Here is a 25,039-nt window from a genome sequence, read left to right as displayed (position 1 = left end):
GTCCTTTTGTTTAGCAATCTAGATAATTACAACTACCAAATGACCAAGGCTTTTTGTTACTTATGAGACAAGGCTGCATAAAAACTATTCATTCACAGGATGAGGGTGCAGGAAGCAGAGGAGATGGTCATAATGTCCATGCAAAGTCTGTGGCATAAATCATTAGTAAAAAACCCTTATAGTTACCACATATGGAAACAAGTCTTTCAAACAGAATTACTAGGCTTTAAAATGTGGCAATTAAGATTATTTTTTTGTAGAATCACCACCTTAACAATACTTTATCATACCCTGAAAGGGGTACTTTCATTAATACTCAGGAACAACATGCAAAATCCACTCTGTACTAGCAAGAGAAAAGATTTCACAACTGATTGGATGCTGTGAACTAAAACATTATAAAGTATACATCATGTGATCTCCAAGTTCTCTTCAGATTGCGTAGAACTCATTATAACTACTGGACAGGAATCAGACACAGCCGGTTTAACAACTTTATCCATGGCCTGGAGAAGGTTAGGGAGAGCACTTTCATCAGGTTTCATGACACCCCCAAACTGCAGTGGTACCATTGGTGCACTCGAGGACAGGGCTGCCATTCAGAGACACCTATAGACGCTGGAGGAACACGCCAACAGGAACCTCAAAGAGCTCAGCAATGCAAATTACCAAATCCAGCCCCTAGGACAGACTAACCCGCACATCAGTGCAGGCTGGGGAGAAACTCCTCTGGAAAGGCCATTGGGCTGTAGGATGAACTGAGCCAGCAGCCTGCCCTGGCAGGAGAGAGGGCCAGTAGTATCCTTGTCTGGATCAAGGTGGTAGATCAACGCAAAGGATTACCCTCATCAACAAAAGGGACTATCCTTCTCAGCAGTCATTAAATAACACAGAAAACTGCATTCTTTTATTGGTGGACTGAAAACAAAATGTTGAGCAACTAGAGCAAGTTCACAAGAGCTTTTGGTCACCAAGGGGAAGCTGAGGGACAAGGTCTTGCTCTGTCTTATGAAGAGATGGCTTAGAGTACGGAGTGGGACTCAGCATTCTCCCAGTACCTATGGGAAGGTCATCAAGGAGATGAAGACAGTGTCCTCAGTGGTACGTGCAGGGAGCACAAGGGACAATGAGTGTAAGCTGAAGCAAGGGCGGCTCAGACCGGTTGTAAGGAGAGACTGCCTTTGCACGAGGGCAGGCAGGCAGCAGTGCAGATTGCCCAGAAAGCCTGCGCAATCTCAGTCCTTGGAGGCATTCAAGACACAACTGGATTGAGACCTAAGCAACCTGGTCTGACCTTGCAGCTGATCCCTCTTCAAGAGCAGCAGGATAGACTAAAAACCTCCCAAGGTCCCTTCCGACTGGAATTATCCTATCCCTATCCTGGAATTTTAGAAATGGCATGTGTAAAATCTTTTTCTTAATTGTATATCTTCTACCCATTAACTTGCAGTTAAGTCTCCTGCAATACCTGTGAAGCAGGACATTTTAAGTATGAGTAGTGTAATTTCTTATTAAATAAACTGAAACTACTAACTGAAGGATGTGACATTCTCTCCAAGTTAGTCTCACAGAAGTGGTGAAAAATGATGGCATTTCTTCAAAATAGACCTTGAACAAGAATTATTTACTTGCCTCCCTTCTATATTTTCTAAATTTAGATTTTAAAAGTATTTACAAATAAATATAATCAGGGCAACTTAAACTTCAGATTTCCCAAACCTTAAAAGCAATTGAAGTATTTTTTTGTAATTAAACAGATTACAGTCAAAACATCTGCTTCAACTGGATGTTTTCCAAAGTATTTACAATTTGAATTTGGCTGCATTGTTTAAAAAAAAAAAAAAAAAGTAGAAATAGTAAAAAGGCACAAAACAGTAATCAGAAGAGAACATGACTAAGTCTTTACTTATGCCTGAGCAAATGAAAAACTAATGTAACTGCAAGAAGGTATTAGCTGTTGAAATAACATCTTCAGCTGATGTTTGAAGTTCAAAACTGTCAACTGCCCTTTCCAGAGAAAAAATAAGTATTTCTTAAAAATCCCCAAAAGCAGAGAAAAATAAAGTTATAAGGTACAATGTAAGCCACTATCATTTTTCCAAAGTATTGAGATGGCAGATAATTCCCTTTCAGATGGACTCCTCCATCCCCATTACTTCAGAATTTCACACTGACTTAAACACTGGAAAGAACTGAATGAAGTAATCCCTCTACCTCTGTTCCCATATTGCTTATTCCTGCTGCTGTGCCACCTAAACTCTCATTGCTGGCCTCTGGACTGTGGAAGAGATCCAAACATAAAACAACCTAGCAGAATGATTAGTTTTAATCTACAAGTTCCTAAACCCCATGTCACCACATATACACTTTTTTCTGGCCTCACTGTCAGAACTGTACCCAAAAATTGTTCAGAGAAAAAAAATCCCTACATTTTGATTAAAAAAAAAAAAAAAAGTTTTTTGAGTGTAATTAGAAAAAATAAGCAGCTTTATATATACTTTTCAAGATTTCATGTTATATTTGAACTCAGTATATATTTGAATGGCATTTGGTCTTCCAATGAATATGAGAACACAAAAACCAGACAATTTTTTATACATTTAAAACCTAAAGCATATATACAAAGTAGTCAATTTTCTCATCCAACATTTGACGCTTGAATACTTCAGGTCATCATGCTTATACAGTCTAACAAGTCTAAAACAAGTATCTTGAAAGACAAGAAACTACTGAAACAAAAAAAAAAATGATAGGTTTAAAGACCTCCAGAGGAATATTCAAGGCAAAGGGATGAAGTAACCATTCGGTTAAACTCAACACAGACATAATCTTCAAAAACAGTGACTTATATCACAACACTACAGTGACAGAAAAGAGACAAATAAATATGAAATTATTTCATATGACTTTTCTTTAAGGCCTGGCTGCCAGATTCTAAAGTTACGAAAAACCTGAGCCCTGTACCAAAGTCATATGTGTGTCTAAATAAGGCTCAAGAGCAACAAGAGACATATGTAAGACATAATCTCATAGTTATACTATTAGGATATTTGAAGGTCTGAGATAAATATGATCTATATTTCTCACCACAGAAATGAAGCAGTTTGTATTACTGCATGCTTCCACCTCCATGTTTCAAACTGCACAAGGTTTTATTACACATGTACTGAAACACCCACCATTAAAGAGGTAAGTTTAATAAACTTAGAGAAACACAAGAAAATCATATATGAAATAACATATACATATGTAATACATAAACAACAAATACAGCTTCATTGAGCACAGACTGTACCTAGAGTTTACTCATTAGCTGAAATGACCACCATTGCTATAAACCTACAGAGTTGGTAGAGTGAAAATATTTGGCAATATAATACAATATTTTCAGAATCCTTGTCTCTGATTATTAAAAAAGTAGATTTCCTTGAGATAGGATATGTATACAACTGTGAGGAGGAAGAAATAAGGGTAAGTTACAGTAAAATGGAGCTGATGATATAAATTAAGAGAGTTATTTGCATCTTAGTCCATAATAAAATAAGTCATTCTTTCATTTTCCACTAAAGTTTTCTGAATCTTCTATTGGCCTTTTATCAGAATATCAAAATTGAGTTTGGTAAATGTCTGGTAGCAAACACTAGTTTAACTTCAGTTCCTGCTGGCAACAGAATCTGTAATAGTTGGTACAGATTAACTTTGAGCAGCAGAGACAGCAATGCAAAGAGAAGCTCCAACGACTAGATGTTTATAAGCAACAGCAGAAAAGAAAAATAGTCTCATATTCTAACTAATACATTTTAAGTAATCCAACTTAAGGTCGCATGAAGACCTAGTGAGTAAGGGATGTGAATTGCAATAGATAAGCACTCAAAAGCAGAACTGGTTTTGTATAGACTAGTTTTTACAAGTAGAAACAGACCTTCCTTGAAGTTGCAGTGAGTTTTAATGCTATTGTATATTGGCTTTAAAACATTTCTTTTCAGAATATGCATGTTTATTTCCAGTTTATGATTGATTCGTTTCCTCTCAGGCAAAATACTGTCTCATACGATGAAATTTTTGAAAAAAACAGAGTGATCTTCTTTTTACTGTTATTATTAACTCTTATGGCAAGTTTTCTGACATCCTTCCAAACCTTGTTCTTCTCAAAAAGATCAACAATGAACTAAACACAAAACTCAACATCTACCATAAAGAAATGGTACTTATATAGGGCTGTACTAACCTAAACTGATTTATTACCTCTAAGAACAACATAAGGAGCTTGTTCAGTTTATGAGCAAAGATTAAGTTATTTTTAGCTTCCAATCCCACAAACTTAAACCTGTAAAAAGTTCTTCCAGAGAAACTGCTTTCCCGCTGCTGCCTGTGAAACCTCACTCTAGAGCAAGCTTCTTCAAACACAGCTCAAGAGGCACGCCAGCAATGCTCACACCCAACTGGCAACAGACTTAAAATGCTGTTTACATAGACAGAACTTTTAGCCGACAGCAAGAGCAGCATCACAGAAGCAGCCAGGGAAGAACCCTGGTACCAAGATGAAGTAGCAGATGCTTCCTGAAATGAAGTAGACCTAATTAGGCCTTAGAGAATCCAGGCAAAAGTTTTATCAATTTAAACACTAAAAATATAGGAAACAGATAAAAAGTAACATCATGTTTCAGTTTATCTGTCTTCCATGTCTTTATTTAAATCTACATTAATTCAATTCAATTACTAATATGCTTGTGCATCTCAGCTGCTTAAAGCAGCTCACTTGCATGTTTTAAGCAGCAGCAACTTTTTCTTTGCACGTGTACACTCTCTTTAGCATTTTCTGAGCATGCACTGATCATAATGCAGAACCCACACTTTTTTTTAAATTACTGCACAATACAGCAAGTTATTATCTTTTACTAACTACGCATTGTCGACTTTTACAATGAATTTAAGAGTCAAGCCTACAATGGATTTTGTAGGCAGATGTGAACAAACTATTTGCTGACAGCATCAGCTCTGCCCACTGAACCCAAAGCTTTAATTCTTGCTGAAAAACAGGATGCATTAGCTTAATGTGCATTGCTTACAGTTGAGTTTAAAAACAGAGAGCATCTGTCTCATGTCTACCCATCATATATCATGTAACTATATTATACAATACAGTATCGTGTACAGAACAGAATAATTAAAGCAGTGTTGCTTGGGGGGGGGGGCGGGAATTACATAATGGATACTATCCATTACAAATACTAGTGCTGAGTTTCAAGCTGCTGAAACCCTTGCCAGTGACTTATAAAAAGGAAAACCATCCTTGCACTGCACTGGCAGAATGCACCTAGGTAGGACCAGAGGTATTATGTAGGCTGTGTTGGAGACTATGCTCACCTTTTCTCCATAGTGGACATTATTGAACCTGTTACTCTCACTACTCAGCAAATCACATGTTTCTGCTTTTCTCATATCAGGTGGGCATGTCTCACTAATGCCCAGAACCTTTTCTGTGACTACTAGTCTATTCACAGGTATCAACGCAATGTTTAAAAAAAATAAATCAAAAAGAAAAACCTGAAAAATTACATCTGGAATTGTCTTCAACAAATTATCTGAAGAGCCTTTTCATTTCTGTAACAACCAGAAGATGTAAAAACACACAGTAAAAAGGAAGAAAAGTAAGAGACAAAAATTAATTAGCTCATTGATAGTGTTTCTTGAAATAATGGATATATGATACATTTTCAGTTAAATTTCTTTCTAAAAATAATAAGTTAATTTGTAATAAAGATAGATCTGCATACCAAGCTTCCATAGTGAGAATTAAAAGCATGCTAAGCTTCAGTATCTGCAGCTTACAGGTAAGAAACTAAGGAAGAGAGACTAATAAGATCACAGGACACAGAATACTATGCCACAGCTGCTTATTTGCAATATGTACCAAATTATTACTTCAAAAAAAAAAAAACAACAACCCACACCTGCTATTCAGTGTGCCTTCTTTGATAACTAGAAAAAAAACCCTTCAATACTAGTTTAGTTACTTTAAATCTTGACCCTTATATCTATAAAATTCACTAACCTCACTGTCACGGAGAAGCAAGAAAAGGGCTACTCCACAAGCAGTGAGCCATGGACAACACCAGCACGATAGTGCCTTCTCAGCAGAGGACAGCCCTGAATTATCTGAGCAGGTTGAGCAGAGTCACAGGTGACAGTAATGGGTCCCAGTGAGCAGTAAGGAAAGGAACGACCCGAGGTTGATTTGAGAAATTCCCGTGACAATTCAGGATCAGCCAGGAACAGGAATGGAGACAGACACACTCAGGGGAAGAGCAGGTGCCTGGACTGAGCTTAAATGGAGTTCCAGGGCTCATGGGCAGAGGGTATGGACTGGGATCCCAGGTCATGATGATCAAGGCAACTGAGGACAACTGAGGCCTATTTGTGCCTTCAGGGCCTTGACACTCAGCATTTTTATTTTTTTTTATTCCGTTCACCTACAAATTCAAAGACAGTTTTTACAAAATTTGTTAAAATAGATGCTTTTCTATCCCACAGGGTTTAATTCATCTTGGAATAAAATGCCATTTAAATATCTGAACAAGCTTTAAGCAGCTGAACGACAATGCTTAGCACTGAAAAAAAAAAATAAATAGGTTTACATACATCTTTCATAGTCATATATTAGCAATATTCCTGGGTTTTATGACTTATTTTTGTGCTTATTTTTGAAGAGTACACCATAAAAATAAGGATACTTGTCCAAAAAAAGATGAAAAGAAGCCCAAAAAAAGTTTATCTTTGCAGACAGTCTAGACAAGAAAAAAAAGGACCAAAACAAATTAAGATAATTTACTGAAGTTTATTTGAGAATGCACAAAAATATGCTAGGCAGCAAGGTAAACTACGACAGCAGAAACCAGTCATTCTCCAGCACAACACGTATGAAAAGAAGGAAGCATCACAAAATTTGGTGGGTTAAAGGTAAGAACTCCATAAAATAGACCAAAGAACATTTATGGAATAAGTTATTAAAATTAATAGTAAATCTTTTTCCAAGCACAATGAAACACGCCAGGAAGTATGTAGCACCTTCTGAAGAATTATGTACAAGAGCAGATGCAGAAGATAAGTCATTAGCTGTCATTAGGGAAGGGAGCTTCCCGTGCCAATGTTCCACTGCAGAAGGAACACAGAGGGCTGGACTCAAACCTTCACAGAGAAGGCTGTGAAACAAACACACAAAGTGAATATTAACAAATGAGCAGGACCAGATGGTTTTCACCCAAGAGCTCTAAATGAACTCAAGGATAAAATAGATGAACTACTAATTAAAGCATGACATTAAAGGACAAAATAGGGCTACATCCAGTTCTAAAAGCTTTTTTGAATACTCTACAAAAACTTAGTAGCTCTGTAAACCTGATGTATTTATTAAGCAAATAAGCAGAAACTGTAACTAAGAACAGATTAGCAGGCTTGAGGATTATACTTTGACATTCTGCAAAAGAATCAATATGGCTTTTCTAAAGCAGACTGATACCCACAAAGTTATTGGAGTCTAGTCAAGGTGTGAAAAAGCATTGGATGGAGCTGAGGTCAGCTTTGAAATGTAAAAGACTTTCAACAACACCCTTTCCAAAGGTTTTTCAGGAAACAAAGCTGCGCAAGGCACAAGATGCAGCATGAGGAAATAACTGGCTAAGGCATGGGGCAGTAGCACATGGTCATAGTTTACAGCAGAGAACTCACTGTCAGAACTCTGCAAGGTTTGGCGCTGAAATCAAAGATGTTCAATTAAGTGCTCTAGATATCAACTAAATGGTCCATTATTAAACTACCTCAAAGAACAGTTGAATAGGAAAGTCACCAAGTTTGCTGATAATACTTAGCTATTGAAGACGATAAACATGATTGAACAAGACCAAACACCTAATTATAGAGGAAACATCACCTGTAACACAGGAAGTATCTCAATCATAATTTATAAGAGATTGGGATAGTATTCCAGGGAAGTTTCACCAGAGATCTTCACCTTGCTCTTACTTTATTTTGGCATCTTTTTTTGATTACTGTTGTGGGCACAACTAGTCTAACATTCTGCAGAAAAAACACCTGCAGATTATTACTAGGAACTCACATCAGCTGGAGCAGCGTGAATTCCCAAGTGACTAACCATTAGGCTCAGCTAGAAACATGCATTTTGTTTTAACTGAAGATACATTTAAAAAGAGAAAAAAAAGAGTCATGTCAGGTGAGGTAGGCACCTAACTGCACTGAGACTCTGCTTTTGAAACACATACAGAACTTCAAATTACTCACATCATTTGGCTATTTATCCAATTCATATAGACTCAGTTTAAACTGCATATACTAGCACAGAGGTCACTTTAGAATAATGGATACAGCTGTTACAGCTAGTATATTTGCAAAACTGTTTCTGCTGTATTATTTTTGACAAGCTTTACACTGTGAAGATGACTGTTTCTGTGTTGCTTGAATTGTCTGTCATAGTCACCTTTTTCTGTTTTCTACATAGTCAGCAGATCATGAACTTTGCCTTTTAGAGCAGATTTTTTTTTTTCTCCATTGTTCACTAAGATTAGGTAATTGCAGCAAATGTTTTGCTGTCTTATATCTTAAGCCTGTTAGAACAGCTTAAAGCTACTAATTTAGGTAGCAGACTACTTTTTAAGAGTCATATGTAGCCAAGAATATATTAATGTTCTGATCAGCACCAACAATTAATAATGGACTCTCAAGGCAGCCTCAATCACATTTTTCAGTTTAAAACCCAACCAACCAACAAAAAACCACCACACTTTAAGTTGGTTGGAATCTGTCCCTTCAACACAATATAATCCTTTGCTGTGCAACACTCCACAGCTAGCACTTTAAACCTGGATCTAAATTTACCTTCCTATCTATCAAGTGGAAACAACAGTTGTTTAAAAAAAAAATAGGTCCTATTGTTTGTTGAGGGAACTGCAGGTCCACATGCCTAAACCCTGCATGGGGTAAAATAGCAGAGACCATAAATGGAGAGCAGAGTTAGTAGAATGTGTGGATAAGTACGATTTAGATTGGAAGAGTGAACAGTCAACATGGCTTCTTCGAAGAAAAGCATGGAAACATATTGCAGCTCTGTGAGGAACAACAAGCACACAGTTAATGATGTTCCTTCTAAGGAATTTACAAAGATTTCCAAAAGGCTTTCAAACAAAGCCAAAATCAATCACTATGGTTTTGGGGGTTGTTTTGTTTTGAAAAGAAATCAGGCAACCACCTGAGATAACATGAAAGTCATAAGCCATAGATTGTAAATCCTTGCTATTCAATTCAAAATGTAAAACGGTCCATCAGGAGCAGTCAACGTGGATTTACAAACAGCAAATCATGCTTAGGCAACCTAATTTCCCTCTGTGAAAAAATGACTGTCTATGCAGACAAGGGAAGTGTGGTGAATGCAACTTTCAGAAAGCTTTTAACCATCTCACACCACGTTCAGATTTGAAAGGTGAGGAAGCTTTCCAGTGGATGAGTAATAACACTGAATTAAGCGACTCACAAGAGATTCCTCTGGCATGATAAATAAAGCACAGAGGCACAGAAAGTATTCTGTACTGTTTGAACAATGCATTTATTACATTACATATAACATAAAAACATTCTAAACTTTAAATATATGCTATAAAGAAGCACAGTGGCTCAATGGCAAAATGCATACACACGGCAGAAAGAAAAATAACTGGATACTAACTTGAGCACTAAAAGGCAGCTCCAGAACAGTAAACTAATTGAGGAATTAGATTAACAGTCATTATTATTTCTTTGTCTCTCTCCTGTCTAAAATCCTTCTTTTCATTTATTAGCAGGATCTGCTTAGGAAAGCTTCATGAAATGGAGGTAATCCAGTGAACCCGTTTGATAGGGTTTTTGTTTGTTTGTTTGTTTGAAATGTTTCCTAATTCTCTGGAGTTAAGCAAGAACATGGTTGGTTGATTCCATCTGACAATTTACATGAACCAAGGAAGCATCACTACAAATTACAGCTAGGAAGCCAACTACACCAAATTGTAAGCAACCTGATTACCAATCTTTAATAAAGGTTAAAAACAATATATCAGGAGGCATATTTATCAAAACAAAGTGTTTTGACAGACCTGAAGTATGTTTTCTTTTGAGAATTTGTCTCTCAGGCATTTTCCATTTTCATCTGGAATGGAAAAAATAAAAACAACACTTTCCCATAGGTCAAAAAGAAAAAAAAAAGCAAGCTTTGGTTAAAACTCTAATCAGATTACTCAGCAATAAAGAAAAATAAAATATATCTGATGTCTCCCATCTCCTACTTCACCATTGTGAAAAGGAGGTTAGACAGGGATATACTAGTACTCCCACAAGAGAAATTATCTGTACCACTTGCCTAGCAATGCCTCTAAATCTCCATTGCAAGCACCTTCATTGATCCCAGCTGTCTAGACAAACTAGTGTACTGGTGTCTGATAGTCAATTTCCACATGTCATTCTTCTCACAGTTGTTTTACTTTGTTTTTGTGCAAATTAATTGTTTACACACAATATTGGCCTTTTCTGGTATTAAGCACAGTTCCTACTTTCATAGCTAAATAGAGTTATTCTAGGCTGTGCCAAGAAGCTACAGTATGCTATTCAGTAAAATTAGAACAAACAGGAAAATTTGTCATTACATAAAATGCAGCACTAATTCATTTTTCATGACTGGAAAAATGTAATTATGGAGCATTTCTAATATAAAAGACTTCACTGCATAAACTTAACACACATTTTGCAACCTCCAACTAATTAAAAAATATTTTAAAAGTGAATGGTTTTAGAATGTTGTATGAATTAAGGATGCGAGAACAGTGACAGAACATTCATTCATACTTATTTTTAATAAACCAACTGGGATACGAAACTATTGTTTATAAGGTTTCTGAATATATCAAGATCTAATGGAATTACACAACAAAAATGATAAAACTAAACGTAATTCTAAAGCCATTTCAGTAAATTATTGAAAATCACCAGTATGAACACCTAACAAGACTAGAGTTAAGATTTAGTTAAATTATCTGAATTGAAACATAAATACATACTGACAATTAAATATTCCTCACTAAAAACACAAGAAACAGAAAAATAATGAAAATATCCTTGAATCAGCTCTCTGGGTTTAGTTCAGAAACCCACTGACTGCTTCCTTTGTCTAAATACCTTGGCTAGAGAGGGGCTTTTTGTATTCATCAGTCAAAAAGACTCAATATGGTAAGAACAGGACAAATAATAACCACAGACGAGAAGAACCTAATGAAATTCAACAAGGGCAAGTGTAGGGCCCTGTACCTGGGGAGGAACAACCTCAGGCACCAGTATAGGTTAGGGGCAAACCTGCTGTAAAGAAGCATTGCAAAGAAGGACCTAGGAGTTCTGGCTGACAACAGAGAGTCAACAATACGCCCTTGTGGCCAAGAAGGCCAACGGTACCCTGTAGCACATTAAGAAAAGTGTGAACAGCAGGCCGAGGGAGGTTATTCTCCTCCTCTACTCTACCCTGGTGAGGCTGCATCTGGAGTACTGTGTCCAGTTCTGGGCTCCCCAATTTAAGAAGGACAAGAAATTACTAGAGGGAGTCCAGCGGCAGGCTACAAAGATGATTAGGAGTTTGGAGCATCTTTCTTATGAGGAAAGGCTGAGAGACATGGGTCTGTTCAGTCTGAAGAAGAGAAGGCTGAGAGGCAATCTTATAAATATCTCAATGTTGGGTGTCAAGCGGATGGGACCAGACTCTTTTCAGTGGTGCTCAACGATAGGATGAGGGGCAACAGGCACAGACTGAAGCACAGGAGGTTCCATCTGAATATGAGGAGAAACTTCTTTACTTTGAGGGTGCCAGAGCACTGGAACAGGCTGCCCAGAGAAGTTGTGGAATCTCCTTCTCTGGAGACATTCAAGACCTGCCTGGACACATTCCTGTGCAATCTGCTTTGGGTGAACCTGCTTTAGCAGGGGAGTGGGACTAGATGATCTCCAGAGGTCCCTTCCAACCCCAACCATTCTGTGATTCTGTGAATTTCTTCCTCTCAAAGGAAGTTCATGCAAACTCCTCTTTCTCCCTCATTTCAGCAATTTCAGCTCAACATTTTTCCACTGTGCCCAGACAGGGTAGATAGCTAACAGCTAACCTGTACAGAATACAGGTATAAACCATGAAGAATTTCACAGATAATAAATATCACTTAGAACTGTTTTGTTATGTTTAGGCTGCTAGTACCTATTAAAAATACCTCTACAAGCAAATTTATCAAAACTATTATATTCTAATTAGTTAATCATGCAGCAACATAAGCCTGGAATATTCATTTTGGTGGTCAGAAGAAAAGGATTGTAGTCTTAAGGCAGGCTACATGAGGAATTCATTTGTTTTTCACAACACTTCCCAGCCGTGGACTGAATTTTCAAATGCCATTCAGAGCTGTCAATATTATCATTCCTGATTTCTCCTGCTTCTCCTCTCATTGTACTAGTATTACATGAGGTTTGCATTGATCTGAGCCAATTCGTTATTCTAGCAATGATGAGAAATCATACCATTTTACTTGGCAGGTATTAGCTTTTTTTAGGAGAAAAAAAAATCTGGAGACTGTATGATTTTGAGAAAACTATGAAGACAGGTAACTTCAGAAATTATGAAGAACTTCTTAATTTCAAAAAAATCTGTTAAAAGAAATCTGTTAAAACTTGCAAAAGCCATCTTTAATAGAGTCAGATAAACTGTGGTACTTCAAAGCAATGACACTCAGCATTTCCATTGCAATTATTTAACAGTGTGGAGTCCAAGCCAACAGTAAGGATCCAATTTGTATGGAGCATTCACAGAAAAGAGCAATCTAAGAGCAGAGGATGCCATTTAAATACACTGAGCGGGAAAACATGCAAGTCAGATGACAGTGAACATTTCATTTCACACATATGAGTTTAAGCATGTAGCTTGAGAATCTAACATTGTCAAATAAAGAGGTCTGAAATCTGTCATCACTAGAAATGAAAATGTAAAAGAAGGAACCTTCTTATCTTTCAGAAAACCATCAGGGAAAGCAGAAGGAAACAGGGTATTGCCAATCCACTGCCATTTAAGTAGGATGCACAGAACCCCAGAAGAGCAGCGGTTTGAATAATGACTCAAAAATTGTGAAGTACAGACTCACTACCCAGCCAGAAAAGTTTTAATCCATCTTGTTCATCAAGGGAATATTAAACTTCTTTAGCAAGTGAAATCAGTTATTTTACTTCACAATCTTCCTATCAGAATTGCAATATTGTGTAGCAAACCCTTCATAACCAGACAGACTAGAGAGGGAATTCATAAAGCAGTTTTTCTCCAAGCCCTTCGGTTAGAGCACTTAGCTGAGACAGGTGACATCTATCTATTGATCAGCCACTGAAGACTTAGGTGGGAGTCTGTTCTCTGAGTTGGCACAAAAGACATGCTGAGATATTCATGTGGTGGTCTTTCTTCATGTATGATGAGAGATCTCTTGGAAGCTTATGTAGTACACACTGATTTTCATTCATATCTAGACTCCTAGACAGGTAACTAAGATCATCCTTCAGGTATCTTACTTCCTACATCAGTGTTCTGTGAATCTGGGTTTCAGTTTCTTGTCCAGAAAAAGAACACAGCAGGCTAAACCAAAAAGATACTCATAATTTCCTAGTGGCTTTCATCTGCCAAGAAAGACATTTACCTAACCCAGGCAGTCAAGAATTTCCAGAATATCATGTAGTGAGACAGCAAAAGATGTTCGTTATCATCTTCCCTTTTATATTAACTTTTTGTAGAGGTAGCAGTAAATACCATTTACAATAGCGACTTAGAATTCATACACTTGACAAGAAGAAAAGATCAGTCTCAAAAGCCAAAATGAAAGTGTAATGCAGAAGATATAGGAAAAAAATGCCAATTCCTTTTCTGCCTTATGAAGATTCCTGAAGTTCTACTTTTAGAATTCGGTTGCCCTCTATCAAACTAGTTATTCTGCTGCTGGGCCTCAGTTCTTTTCTCCTTCATGTCAATTCAGCAATAAACTCAAAATACAGAGAAGGGGAAAAAGGGGGAATGGAGAATGGGGTGGGGGAGGGAGGGTGCCAGGAGAAGAGATACTTAAGAGCTACTTTCTTTTATAATCTATCAAGCCAAACCACAAGTGAGTAACCCAGCTGGGTTTCCCCCCCGCCCCACACACACACACACCATTTTCTCTTGGAAAGCTCCTTAGTTCTTTTGGCTTCTAAAATCATTAGGAAAAGTGAATGGCCATTGAAGTTAATAAATAAGAAACCTTAACACTCATTGAAGCAAGGCTTTGGACTTATCTTTTTTTTTTTTTTTTAATGAGATTAGGAATACAGATCATATGGATACTAGTACAAAAAACTTCAGTTCTTACTTCTCTGTAATAACAAGAAACATCTTTGTGATCCATTATGAAACATACACTTTTTGTAGTTATAGCATATGTTAGTTTCTCTCAGACAAGAATGTAAAAGTATAATGTAAATTATATTTCACTTTAGAGAGACAGATTAATATGTCATTTTTTACAGCTGTAGTATGCTGCATTTTCAAAACTGATTCTTAAATAGAGCTAGTTATTTTCTAAGCAAATTCTGAAAAATGTTAAATACCATCAAAGTTTCTCAGAAGCGATTAACCTTTCATGAAATCAGATATTTCAGAGCTCACTACCTGAGGAGGTTAACTTCCAGTGTCTGCAACTTCAGGGCAGACTGCCATCATGTCAGCAACTATAACTGGGAAGAGCATTTCTGTGCCCAGGTTTCTCTGTGTCCTTTGTCCGGAATAAGGAGCGTGAATGTGCTTTGGAGCACAGTCTCCACAGAGAAATCTGAGTGCCTCTGCCTAAGAGCATATGAAAGCTCTGAGCTGGAGTCAGGTCTATGAATGATTCCAGCTCCTGGCTGAAGAACTGAGAGCCTTCTGGAGTGTAGATAGTTATGAGAAAACTGCCTTAAAAAAAATCTCCAAACTCTTCAGCATATCATCTTCATCTCACCTGCCACACAACTGCTATTCATTAAAATACTGATTGCTATTAGCAATGTGAAAAAGGTAACAGTATTAAATTCCATCAGTAGTTTTTGATTTGCTACAGGTTTGGGGTTTTGTGTGTTTTTTGTTTGGTTGGTTTGGATTTTTTAAGTATTGATGTGTATTTTCTCAATTATTTTAGGTTTTTTAATCCCAAAAGTAAATATGGCAAAAATTGTTTTACTCTAAATTGGAAAAATGAAAAAAAAAAAAAACATAAAACCTTTTAAAATCAACTACTTGCAGTTTTTTCCACATATTTCCTGTGAACTAAAGATGTTAACCTGAAACTAGCACCTAACACCTCTCATGATTCACATTTAGGTAGTTTATTATCAATAATTATTTTCATAGGGGAAAAATCGAGAGATCTTTGCATTTTTCCCACACTTCCCAGGATGGTGACAGGAAACTTTGCTCACCCCTTCTCTGACTGCCTTCTCTGTACTAATAGCTTGGTATCTTTTTCACCAGGACATGGAAACCTTTCTGGCCTGGGTGGAAACAGACAGCGTGTTATCCATAAAACCTGCCTGCATCCTAAATGACTCTCCACTACACTCCATCCAAAAGAGATTAATGAGACAGATTTCCTCTCTGTCTGCTGCTCTGCATGTTTGTGTTCCATGCTGAAAATCATGACAAGCTTCAGGGCAGAATTAATAAAAATTGATTAAAACAAACTTGATCTCTATTTTTCTTCATTTGTGCCTGGAAAATACATTGATGCATTACATTAAATCTCATTAGTAAAAGGAACAATTTAGGATGTACTAAATATCCTGATGACTATTATTTTTTCTTTGACTGTCTTGTGTGATTAATCTAAGATGAAAATCAACTTCTTCTTCTTTTCTTTTCTTTTTTTTTTTTTCCTTTTTCTTTTTTTTAACCTAGGAATTCTAATAATAACTACACATTTTCTTAATACTCTTGGTACTGAAAGCATAAAGATAAAGGACTAGTAAGGAGTTTTCCATTGAGAAGGCTCTAAAAAATTAACTTTGCTCACTAAATGGCATAAGTGTTCAATCCATCAACTGAAAAGATGAAGTAATTAATAAATACTACACACAAAGACAAAAATCCAGAATCTAGGGAAAGTGAGGAGAGGGAAGGAAAACTATAGTCATATTTCTAAGTTTGCAGAGCGCAGAATTGTGGAGTTCAAGTTGAAGTGATGGCTTATCCTTTCCACAGCAGATTTGTGAGATCAGATTTAAACCTGCTTTACTGTTTTCCCCAAGGACTCCCAGCACCAGGCAGAAGCCAGAAGGTGCAGTTGGGATTCTTTGCACATCTCCTTCTGACAATGGGGATTCTTAAGAACTCAAACCTTCTCAAGTCTTCTGACTTCATGGCCTCTTAGACAGGTAACACTGTGGGAACAGGTATTTACAGCCATTCTTTTTGTAACAAGGCACTTTTTTTCCAAAGACATTCTGGTTTTTATTTAGAAAACATTATCAAGACTCATAGGCACTCTCTATTCCCAGAAATAGCTTTGTCAACTTCATAATTTCCAAATCAGTTCCTTACATCCCGAGGGTGAAATTCAGTATATAAATCTGTAGTCTTGAAGTTGATCCACATGTTAGTGTGCACTTTAGTAACCAACTATTATAAATTGGTTTAAGTAATTTTATTTACTTTGATGTTTAATATTAAAAATTCTTCTCAGTATAAAAATACACATAAACATGTCAGCACTACTCTCATATTTAACATCCTCCTACTAGTTCACATGGAAAACCATCTGTCCTTAAATTCCCCACCCCCAGCACACTTTCAAATAATTCCAGCTGCACAGCACTCCAATCCTATTTTCTCCAAGCTTGATGTTAATCTCAAATCCAGGATGATGTTTGTTTTCTATTTCAGGGCCTCAAAATGTAAACAAATTTCTTCCAAAAATGTTCTCTTTTATAAAGGAACTGGCCAGAAGAAAAATGATACTAAATAAAGTAAAATTTATATTTCACTTAATAAAACATCCAACCATTACAAGCATTCAAAAAAAAAAAAAAAGCCCAACAACATACCTATTTAGATATCCAGTATACAAAATCTATTTGCTACAACAGATATATGCAGAAATAATAGCATTCTTTACATTAGTTTCCAAAATGAACAGCCTTGGAGATGAAAACACACACTTGTCAGGATGATCTTCCCCGTGTGAAAGCCAATTTTGCTAAACATAACTCTCTATGCACTAAAGATTATAGAACAGTTTTTCAGGGTCAAGAGAGATTTTAGGGCAAAAAACTACATTTATTTCATCTGAATAAATGATAAAATGGAAATCCATTAACACAGAAAGAATATCCACATTGCATTTGTTTTCAGTAGACTTGACTAATCTGGACTCCATTTCTATAACTGGATATTCTCTATTTTATTGAACAAGTAACTGGAAAATTAGACAGAACAATGTTTAGATTTGCATTGCAACGGACAAGGAAAAAAAAACAAAAAGGTTGGTCAAACTGCAAAAGTAATAACGATGAGTGAGAAAAATTACCACGGAATTAAGTTGCTAGGATACTGAGGACTAATGTGAAATCAGATATAGCAATTAAAGTAAAACTATACTTTCAGCATGTAAGAACAAACCATTTATTAGACTGAGTAAGTAATTAAATAGAATATTGAAAACAGAAGTGAATGAAAGAAAGCAGTTCAAAATACTATGTAGTCAACATGGTATTGAAAGTTTGAAAGGTCAATTGATACACCATTACAAAGACAAATATCAATTTGACAGTAACATGTACAGATTAGAGCCTGTATCTTTACTTACACCACCAATATGATCTTCTGTTTTGAAAAGCTTGGAGTTTAAAATTTTTCTCTATGTTTCTGACAAGCTAAGGGTAGCACAGAACAGTAAAAGCCAAGTGCTTAAAGAAACAAACAAAAAACCCCACACCATAAAAATATGAAAACAACAAAACAAAACCCATCTGGTAACTACATGTAAAATTACTGTAGGACTCTTCCAGTAGAGCTATATGGACAATAACAAAATAGGCCACCAGAAGAACTCTGTTATAGGGTGAAATAAATTTAGTCCTTGCTTCTTAAGAGTTTTAATCTCCTTTTATTTTCTAAACTAAACTCAGTTTAGATCTCTAAATCAGTACTCAGATCTGCCTCCATCTTATTAGGGTATATAAGAGTATCTAAACTCACCTTCTTTAACATTAGCACACTAATATTCACTCAGCAATTAATTTGGAAACAGCTATATGAAGTATACAACAACTATGAGAACTCTCAGCAAATTACCAAAGTATCAACAGATTCACTATTTTATGGAATACGTTTTATTTCTGACATATTTCACAATCTCAATCAATCATCCTCAAAATACAACTTCAGACATGATTTCTGTTTTGTCTGGGAAAAAAAAAAACAAACACCACAGTATTTTCAAACTTTGCAAGTCCTCAGAAGCAAGGTTTATTTGTTTCACTTCAGTTTTCCAGTTTTATTTTTCGCCACTTGTATCCTGGCCTACACACTGGAAGTGAGAGATTTAACTTTTTGTGAAGTGGATCAAAGAGACTGGTTTGTATAAACAACCTCAAGTAAGATTCTGCTAAGCGTCCCTTTTAGTTAGCTTTTATCTGCTTAAATATTATATCTGTGTGACAAGAGATTGCTCAAAAGAGTGAAACTAATTAAGTAAAAAAAAAAAAAAAAATCAGTAAAAGTGATAGAAATACTGAAATACAGAATTTGCTTCACCTTGTACATGAAACAAGCACATCAGCTTAAAGCAGTGGATTTTCTAGACTCTGGTAGCATCAGGCTTGCATTTGTATGAGTACACAAATTATTCTTGACACATTTTCATTGAATCAAGATTTACAAATTCAGCCACAAATACAAGAAACCTGTGTATCTACTAGTATGCAATAAATTATTGACACATTTCTTTAGGCATCTGTGATTTCTTTAGGTTATGTAAATGTTGACTTCCGCATCCCAGGCATCCTAGGTATACAAGTTACACATTTTCATTAGCTTAAGTGAATTTACATATCTGTATTTATATGACCAAATGACAACACATTGAAGTACTTCTTAAGGGTGGTAAGACTCAGAAAATCTGGAAAGCTTCAGCTGAAAATCCTAAATACAGAACCTAGACATTCAATAAGATCATCTACAACTGCAGTGGCCCAATAACAAAGATAGTAGTGTTCATTGTCAATATACTGAATGTATAGGTAATATATTGAAGAACTACTAAAAGTTTTAAGTTCAGAATAGAACTTCCTGCCTTGACTGTTTTAAGTAATTTTTATGCTACTAAATGTTGGGAATTAAACCATTGTGTTACACACAAACTTGACTAGTGAAAGCATGTGATGGCTGTCATCCTCATGCATCACTTACCCCTTTTGGCTGGTACAGTGCTGCATTTTGGATTTAGTATGAGAATAATGTTGATAACATACTGATGTTTTAGTTACTGCTGAGCAGTCAAGGATTTTTCAGCTTCTCATCTTTGCCTGCCAGCAAGAAAGTAGGGAGTGCATAAAAAGCAGGGAGATGAGACAGGCAGGACAGCTGAGCCCAGCTGACCAAAGAAATATTCCATACCATATGACAGAATGCTCAGTATAAAAGCTGGGGAAAAAGAATGAAGAGGGGGACGTTTGGAGTGATGGCAGTGATCTTGCCAAGTAACCGTTATGCATGATAGAGCCCAGTTTTCCTGGAGATGGCTGGATACCTGCCTGCTGGTGAGTAGTGAATGAATTCCATGTTTTGCTATGCTCGTGCATGTGGCTTTTGCTTTACTTTTTAAAGTGCTTTTATCTCAATTCACAAGTTTTCTCACATTTATCCTTATGATTCTCTCCCCCATCTCACTGGGGGAGTGAGAGATTGGCTGGGTGAGGCTTAGTTGTCAGCTGGGGTTAAACTACAACATAAGGCAACTCAGCAAATACTTTCTGTGTGCACACATCTAAAAGGAGAACAAAGGGGAACATATGGATAAGGGTTGTCAGAATATTTTTCAATTTAACACTGTCCTTGAAAATGTATGCCAACCGTACCTTTGCAGTAAAACTATTAACATGCTTTGAATGGGTCGAAAATAATTACAAGAATGACGAAAAACTTTATGACCACCTTTGTTTTAAGTCATACAGATTCTCCAAATCAGTAGCTGTATTAAAAAGTAATGAGACTTCAAATGTTAATGTGTTTTACCACATCAGTGGTAAATTGACACCTATGAATAGAATCTACAAGTACAGAAAATTAAGTGGTCTATTTAGAGGTGCCAGAGCACAATGAGCAGTCAAATTAATTAGCTTTGCAGCTCCTAAAAGCCACAGGCAAGCTTGCTGTCCCCCACCACATTACACAGCAAACATATGCTGTATACAGTTAGAAAGCAAAATAATCATTTTTCTACTACTAAACAGAGGAAGCTGACAAAGAACATACCAACACAGATACAGGCATAAGCAAATAAATGATAAAAATAGCATAAGTCTTACTTGCAATTTTAAGCACTAAAACAGAGTGGCCATAACCACACCTTGAATATTGAATTCCTCTTCTCTTAACTTATCACATGTTCCCCAAGCATGGTAATTCTATTGGTAGATATTAATAACAGTTCTGTGTTTCTATCACTTTTGGCTGTACCTATTAATATGTAAGCCCAATATTCTCCCTGTATAATCACATTTACCTTTACAAATATGGAGTATTTCCTTACATAAAACTATTCTGCTGTAGCAATTTCACTGTGCAAAAATATATTGTTCTCCAAAACCAATTAATCTGAGAGTTTTCAAACTAAGTAAATACTCTTCAAACACCAACATCAAAATTGGGCTGTTTCATAAACAGAACTCTCCAGGTCTTGCACTACAGTCCAATAATACACTGGCACATGGAGCTGACAACAGATGTAACAGAGGGAGCACTGACACTTGCAGTGTCAAAACACCTATATGCAAGACCCAGCATGGGGAAGAAGAGGCACACTGGGCTTCAGATTTCCAGCAAGCTGCAGTTGAATTTCAGCAAGATAATCTGTGCAGTTCATTATGTCAGTTAGCAATAGCAAAAGCTTTACAGCTTCATAAAAGTTACAGACTTGCTGAATCCTAATGCCCTGAAACTGAATAAAATATTTTCATTTTTTTCTGTACAGGATCTCTGAAAAAGAAATCATCTGCAAGTATGCATGCAAACAGCTGGTTTAGAGATTTTTGACAACAGAACTCAGGAAGATACTTTTTGCTGTTTCAGGTACAGTACTGTCCTGGTCTTGTTAAAAACAAGACCACTTGTCTTTTAGTGATTTTCCTTTTAGCTAAGTTCTTCTAAGCACCTTCTAAGTAACTGCATGTCTTTTAATTTAGCAGCATGTTTTTTGAGACACTGCGCTCTGGAATTGATAAGATGACCAATGGAATGCAGAAGAAGCCCATGTTTGGATTTATTGCTATAGCAACCAAGGTTAACTGATAAAATTTCGCCTGTCCCCTAAGTGAGAGGGCTGTATTTACAAGGAGAAGGGAACAGAACAGGTGACTAAAATTGACCAACTGAGTAATCCATCCACATCATACACCCTATAAAAGTGAGAGATCGCAAGGTTCTCGCTCTCTTCGACCATGGCCGGCAACTGAAGAGGACCCTGCCCATTGTGCCTGTGATCCGAGGCCTGGTTCCAGACCCTGCATCCCTGAATCCAGTTCTGGTTTGCTGTAAAGATCCACCCAGGACTTCCAGGTGCCTGCCCTGCAGCCACTCAAGCCACGCCAAATCAGCTCCCGCAGGCAACCCTGTACTACCCCAGCAAATTCAAGATTGGTTTTGTATATTTTATATATTTCCTCTACTTGTTAGTAGCATTAGTAAAGCATTTAAAATTTTTCCAACTTGCAAGTCTCTCTACCTTTTCCTCTTCATCACCTTTCCTTAGCGGGGAGGGGGGTAGGGGGGGTAAGAGAGAGCATCTGCCACGGTTTGTTGTTGCCCTGCAGTAAACTTTGACAAGTACTCTGAAAGAACAAGCTTTGAGTGGAATTTCTTAGCCCTTTCTTTTCTCTGTCACTCGTCACCCAAATTCCCTACTCCTCAATATCCATTACATTACAAAAGTATCAACAATGTTGTATACATCTGCTCCTTGCACACAACATCCCTGCTTTCCATTAAGAGGCTCTGCTTCGAACTGCCATTGAATCAGACAGGCAGCTCTTATAACCCAAGAGAGCCTGCTAGCTTGTTTATGTCCAGCAGGTGCACCATAAACTTTGAGGCAGCTAAAAGAAGATATAAAACTGGTAAAATAGTTCTGATAAGCCAGGCAGAACCTGTATTCACAAAAGGATCCACTAAACTGCCCTCCCAAATACCCCACTGGTGGATTAGGGAGAAACCAGCCATTGTGAATGATTTGGCCAAAGGGAAAAACAAAAACAAAACAAAAAGTTTGCTTTGACTTACTCCGACTGTAGAAAAGCATGTCCCTGTCTTCTGTGGTTTTATTTTTCACTTTCACCTAAAAGATCTAAGACATCCAAAAAGGAAGAGGGAGAGGGAAATTTTAGCTTTAGGTTTTGGGATGGGCTTTTTTTAAAACTTCTAAATTTGAGAAATCATTTCAGACATACTCTAAGGATGGATAATAAAAGACTATTCTTAGCTCATGTAAGCCAGACATGAAGTTGAAAAAAGAGATAGACAGAAGCAGAAAACTATTTCCACTGTAAAAATGGAAATCATCCAAATTCCTCATTTTTACTTGCATGCATTCAAGTTATAAATTATTCCCTTTTCTGAACTGATTTTTTTTTCTAAAAGATAGGATAATATGAAAAACATAGTATTTTCTTATTACTGATTACCATCCTGATTTCCAGAGGAAGGGGAAGAAGTCAGCCCCTCCTACACAAGTTGGGCAGCTATGCAGCAAGCACAGATCTCATATACGGTTGCCTTCTTGCCAGCTGATCACATCTAGCCACCTTTCAGTTCTCTGAACTCCCTAAAGACTTGAAGAAAAATTACCATTTTCTCCATTTTCAGTGTGACTACATTGTCTCTCCATTAATTCCTTCTTCTCCCACAGTCAGAAAATGAAAAGTCATCTCTGGGCAGGCTGTGAAGAACAATCTTTTCAAAAATACTTTTGAAATATGCAAATTTTTCCCTGTGCACATGAAGTTATGTAAGAAACAAGCTTAACGAACTTGCGGCCAAGGTGAGGAGAAATAATGACATGGCTTCTTGATTGCATAGATACCTCTGATGCAAAAACAAATTAATTAACAGCTTTTTTCTTATGCACTTGAAATCCAGAAATTAGAAGTTAGTAGCCTCCTTCCTCACTGAGTTCAGAGAAAGCCTAGGCAGCAAAGCTAACCTACTGTAAATTATAGCTCTATGTACACAGTTAACATGAGCTAACATAAATCTTACATATCATAGCCAGCATGGGGTCAATTAAAAAAAAAAAAAAAGTAAACCTCCCCTAAGCCCCAACATTTACTAAGATTAGTTAAGGTCTGATGAAGCAGAATTGAACTGAAATATTTTAGAAAGTGCAGAAATGCTTAAAAGGGTAAATATGCTATTTATTGTATATTCAACTTTTCTTCTGAGAAGCTGGAGGCATATACTCAGTCCAAAATGTTCCAAAGCTTGTTAAGATCAACTGTTATCATCAACAGAATCAAATATCATAAGCAATTACATGACACAAATAAAAGGTCACATCATGAAGGCTGCTATCTTATAACCATGTAAGAATATCAGCCCAGTAACAGAAAAGCCAACATATCAACACAAGAAATGGAGCATCTGCCTTTTAAGAAACTCATAATGATATAGGAGTGAAGATCAGGGGTTTTATTTTACTGACTAAATTTGTTAAGAGTATCCTAGATTACAGAATTTGTGAGTGAGCTGAGAATTCCTGATGTGTGTTACTGGAATGGAATATGTCCTTTAGATTATTATCTTGAAAGCTTGCTGTGACAGGACTCTTTTGAATACTTATGGGTAGATAAACATTGAATAAACACAGAGACTTCACAAGATTCAAGGAGACAGGAGTGGGAAAGTCAGAACTTGTTTCCCTTTCTTTTACCAGGCTGGGTAATCAAGGAAAAAGCAAGAGAAATGTAATTTGGTTTTATATTCAAAACAAAATCAGTAATATACCATGAGTAAATCAAGAACAGAATGTTAAAATTCGTATTTTATAGTTTTAGCAGAAGACAGGAGGAAAAAAAAAATGATAGGTGGCCTGTAGGACGGACTTTAACCTAGGAAGAAGGCCACGACTTCAGTCCTTCCTGATATTTGCTGAATGACTATTACAAAATCAAGGTTTATTGCACAGTTTAGAACAACACAAAGTCTCAGAATCTTATATGAATATATATACTTATACTATTATTTTAATATATTTTATAGATCTATATTTATAAAATAATACTATTGTTTTCTTTAACATATTAAAGTATTTCAAAATAATATTGATATTTGAAAGGTGTTTGGTTCTTTTTTTACTCATACATATTTGGTGCATGCCTTAATCAGTTAAGGTATTTGTAATGGTTACCAAAGTTAACCAACATGCTGTCAAAGCAGAGTATTAATAAACCAAGAGGCTAAACTCAACCATACATCTAGTTTGTTGGGGCTTTTTGTAGTACATGTGGTACAGTCAAAGCAATGCAATTTGAAATAATGAACAAGTATATACAGACATTTGTAGTTATTAAATATTTTAAAAATTAATGCATATGTAAAAAAGAATTCTATGACACTATCAAACCAGCAAATGTTGGCAGCTGTAAAACTGTTCTAGGCAGCACAAGAAAAAACTTGAGATGTCTTAAAAGCAAATAGGGTAAGTGGTTCTGAGCACACAGT

At 36.5% G+C, this 25,039-nt stretch overlaps 1 protein-coding gene and 1 long non-coding RNA gene across 4 annotated transcripts in view; one reads left to right on the top strand and one right to left on the bottom strand.

Moving 5' to 3' along the window:
• The window catches only part of CADM2 (cell adhesion molecule 2), a 682,250-nt gene that overhangs the window by 632,768 nt on the left and 24,443 nt on the right, over positions 1-25,039 (bottom strand). The window lies entirely within an intron of this gene.
• On the top strand, positions 19,574-22,353 carry LOC110365306 (uncharacterized). The gene is made up of 3 exons (XR_002424718.2): positions 19,574-19,866; positions 21,300-21,397; positions 21,511-22,353. It is a non-coding gene; the product is annotated as an uncharacterized LOC110365306 (long non-coding RNA).

Source organism: Columba livia, chromosome 1 (assembly GCF_036013475.1).
Source record: "Columba livia isolate bColLiv1 breed racing homer chromosome 1, bColLiv1.pat.W.v2, whole genome shotgun sequence".
Lineage (NCBI taxonomy): Eukaryota > Metazoa > Chordata > Aves > Columbiformes > Columbidae > Columba > Columba livia.
Note: the sequence above shows the minus strand (reverse complement) of the source record. Positions and strands in the feature narration are given on the sequence as shown.